Source organism: Lolium perenne, chromosome 5, assembly GCF_019359855.2.
Source record: "Lolium perenne isolate Kyuss_39 chromosome 5, Kyuss_2.0, whole genome shotgun sequence".
Taxonomy (NCBI): domain Eukaryota; kingdom Viridiplantae; phylum Streptophyta; class Magnoliopsida; order Poales; family Poaceae; genus Lolium; species Lolium perenne.
Window position 1 is genome coordinate 242,406,297 of NC_067248.2, and position 4,352 is coordinate 242,410,648.

At 47.6% G+C, this 4,352-nt stretch overlaps 1 long non-coding RNA gene across 1 annotated transcript; it reads right to left on the minus strand.

Annotated features, from left to right (window-relative positions):
- Positions 1–540: 540 nt before the first annotated feature.
- LOC139831119 (uncharacterized) lies at positions 541–3,928 on the minus strand. The gene is made up of 3 exons (XR_011745719.1): positions 3,568–3,928; positions 2,148–2,233; positions 541–936 (listed from the first exon to the last, which is right to left on the minus strand). It is a non-coding gene; the product is annotated as an uncharacterized lncRNA (long non-coding RNA).
- Positions 3,929–4,352: the final 424 nt, after the last annotated feature.

Consider the following 4,352-nt stretch of genomic DNA (forward strand, 5'->3'; position numbering starts at 1 on the left):
CTGGCTGGCAACCTTCAGGGTAAATGCACTCCACCATGTTAACGGCGGGGAAGGGGTGGGTGTCGACCTTCATGGCGTACTGGTTGAAAATCAGACGTCCTTGTTCTATCGCCATTTGGATCTGCTGACGCCACACCCTGTAGTCGTTGGTGGCATGGGAGAACGAGTTATGCCATTTGCAGTATGGCTTTCCGTTCAGCTCCTGTACCGTGGGGATTTTGAGGCCTTCGGGTAACTTCAACTGCTTCTCCTTGAGTAGGAGGTCGAAGATTTGCTCAGTTTTAGTCACGTCAAAATCGAACCCTCTGGGCGGACCTGGTGGCTTAACCCATTTGCAGGACACGGGGGTTGCCCCCTGAGTCCATTCAGCCACTGCTTCTTCTTGATCTCCCGCAGAGCCTTCGTCTTCATCTGCCTCAACCAGGACTACCGCACGCTTGAATTTGTCCTGGTACAAGTCCGGGTGGCGCTGTTCATATAACGACAGTTTCTGAACCATGTGCGCCAGTGAAGGGTAGTCTGCTTGGGAGGCCATATCCTTGATTTGTGATGCAAGGCCCATGTGACGCCCCGGAACCGGTACCATGAGGATTCCAGCGATCCCGCCGAAATCCGCATGATATCGATCCAGAGACGCCCTCCGACACGACGTGCGCGACGAATCACACACGTGATGCCAGAGGAATTAACACGAGTGGTAACATTACAACAGGATTACAATAGAGCCCACAAGATACATATATATTACAAGAACGACTCCAACGAGTCAAGATACAAATATACAATACAAAGATCCAAATCATACAAAAGATCGAATATGTCCGAGTACGGACAAGATACAAATTGGACTAAGAGTCCTGAAGATAACCAATGGCGTCCATAACCCTGCCCAGGCCAAGCCGGAAGGGTAACCTTGCTAACGTCGTCATCTCGTACCTGTCAAAGTCGGGCCATCGGTTGCCGACAAAAGGGGGAGGAGACAAAAAGAAAGGAAGGCGAGGGTAAGTACCATTGGCACGTACTTGCGAGACAAGACCAGCTATGCTCGCTGGTGGGCGGTATAAACTTCACCCGGCTATATGTGGAGTTTAGCGGCAGCAAAGCTACTATCCAATAGAGACACGCTACAACATCCGTCTACTCAGAGAAGATAAGAGAGCGCACAAGGTAACAGTTCTATACTCTGCAAACATAACACAGCCGATGCGATCCCCCTTCGCCAAGAGGTATTGCAAAGGCACACACACTTTTGAAAGAGTTTTATTAGCAAATTATTAACAACAGGAAATAAGGTGTAAGTTGTTCTATGATCGAGCTATACAATTCCAAGTCGTCCATAACCGCGGACACGGCTTATCGATAAGATGTACACCCTGCAGGGGTTGACCAAATGTAACCATACGCATGCTCGAACCCACTTACTACAGGTGGAGTCTCACATCAAGACCGTTCCCAATGCAAGAGAAAGTTTAATGGGAGCCACCCAACTAAGCTACCCGTGACGAAGTTCGGCCGTACTCCGATACGGACCCAGAGGTTTGCGACGGCTTCCAAGGCGGGCACTAACGACCGGCCAAGGATAAGGAGTCCCGCGTTATGAGTACAAGATCTGAAATAAACACCCGAAGGCAACAGGAAGTAAATCGTGCATCGTGCATATGGGCAAATAAAACCAAGGTTGTGGCTCCCAATAAACAGACTCGAGGAAAGGTAGTGGGTGATGGGGGTCCCATTCCCCCACGTACGGGTAGAGCGCTCAATCTCGGAACAGATAACAAGAACTCGGGTCCTAGGGGACATTAGCGAGTCAAAGTTCCGATGCTTTCGCAAAGGGGCTCACAGATGCCTCTGCTTACAATTTTAGTTGTTAACAATAAAGTAAAGTGTGATTATCTCCAACAAAATATATAGCATGTGATAACCTCCCAACAAGATATCCCGAACATCTCGAGATATCAACAAGACCCTAAACTCGCCTACGACTCGCAAAGCTGGCAAACAACAAACAATAGGTAGGGCAAGGAGGTGTATCTCGGACATATAGGTAACAGGTGGATAGGACACGTGACACAACAGAATCGCAACATAAGGATAGCAATAGATCAAAAGAGCATGTAAAAGTAAAATAGGTGAAGGGGTGGGCTCGCCTGTGAAAAGCTGCAGAAGAACTTGTCGGAGAACTCGTCGTATCTCACATCAACACTTCGGGATCCTATCCGGGAAGAAGCAAATGCTACAACAGACATCGGATGCAAATCTTACAGCTACGGAATAAGAACCGGCATGATCAAGATGATATGCATGACATGGCAAACATGATGCGATGCAACTTATCCATATTAATCGGAGTCAGAACCCCGGGCAATCAAATTAGGTTGGATTTGCATTTTCTACCGACAAAGTTAAGTGTTGTTTAACATGGCATAGCATGGCAGGGGTGAGCTACTTCAATATTAAACGGAGCAGGGAAAACCGTAGCCGGTAATTCCTATAAACTCCGCGTTTAATTATTAAGTGTGATGCAAACTATAACGGAACGATATGATGCGAGATGCAAACATGCATATGAATGTCATATTATTATTCAGTGCATTTTTTTTAATAAAAATTCATATATAAAACAGTTTATTTTAAGCCCAGTTTAAAAGATATAAAATATATAAGATTTGCAAAGAAAATAGAAACAAAATGATGTGCTAGAGCCGGACACAGGGAGCGAACAAACTGTATACAGATTTGCAACGTGTTGTATTTGATACTGATATCTTCTCAGTACATAACAAGGGCGTGAGCCAGCTGTGCCACTCTTCGTATGCTGACACAAGTTGGAGAGGCAGAGAAAATGAGGTTGCAGTAGTAAGAGATAGATAGAACAAAAGGATGCTGGGCTATGGCATTTGGGATTTGATATCCGTATCAATTGAATAAGGTTGCAGACCAACTGTGCTGCGTATTGGTTTTGTATATGACAGAGTGAACGGTTGCACTGGACAACTCCAGATCAGAGTGGCCTGCTGAAGACGGACGTGGAGGATGAAACTGACGAAACTGAAATGTGACAGCGAAGTGTTCCTGTAGACAAGTTTTTGCACGGATTTTAAAGTGTTAGCCGCGACGAATCTGGGCACCGTTTTGAGCGAAACAAAAGAGCTTGAGCAAGAGGGATGTGACATGAACGAATGGGACCGAGATTGTTGGAAACGGCGCACAGAGTCACCAGCGAAGCTCGCCGGAAAACAGACAGACGAAGCAGCATGCTGAATCTGAAACTTGAAACAGATTTCTGGAGCCAACTTTGGAAGACGATAACTTCGCCTATACTGCTCCGTTTTGGGTGATTCAAAAACCAGTAGATATCTGGTGGTGTTGTACATCTAGAGAAACAAGAAGCTCGTGCTGGGGTGACCTGTGCCGGCGAGGATCTGCGTCGGAAGACAGGACCATGGAACAGAACCAAAACTGCAACCTTTTCTCGTTTTTCGTTTTCGTTTTCGATCAGATCCTTCTCACGTCAACGGTGCAGAAATGTTGAGGCATGCAGGGGAGAGGAGAGGAAGTTCTGCTCACCCAGGGGTGGTCGGTGATGAGAAGGAGGGGCGTAGGAGGTCGCCGGCGACGAGGAAGAAGGTTGGCCGGGGTAAATGAAGGAGAGGTGGACGGCGCTCGAGCTGCTGCCGGCCTTGGCGTCCTTGAAGAAGACCAGGATGGAGAGGAGGCAACGTGGGGGGTCCGTTTCACAGCTCAGGTGGCCGCGTCGGTGACCATGGCGTCGGCGGCGTGGAGTAGACGGCGGTGGTTGTCTCGGTAAGGTTTTTGCAGGGACATAGATGGAGAGGTGGCGGCGGCTGGAGAGGAGGAACACGAGCTAGGGTTGGGCTGGAGACTCTTTGGCCGCAGCTTATAAGGGAGAGGGGCGCCGCATGGGAGCCGTCCCATCACTCTGCAAGGCTACGTGGCTGCTGCCGATGCTCCTCCGTACAAAGGTGGAAGAAGAGCTGCAACCATGGTGTTGGTGGGCTGTTTGGTGAAGAGAAGAAAAGGCCAGGAAGTTGGACTTGTTCTGATGGGCTACGTCGGTAGAAAAAAAATGGGCTTGGTGGTGTTTAGGGAATAGCAAGGAGGCATAGTTTGTGAGGCCAACGAGAAAAATTAGGCTAGAGGTGCCCAACCAATTTCCAAATATTTTGCCAAGTAGCTAGCAAGAATAAATGAAGATAGGGAAAGATATGAAGAGTAGAAAGATGAAAGATGAAAGATGAAGAGAGGACATGATACTGCAAACGTTTTCAAAAACTTGAGTTTGGATATGGAAACAAGTTTGTAAAATTTTCCAATTATTTAGGTTTGGGGTT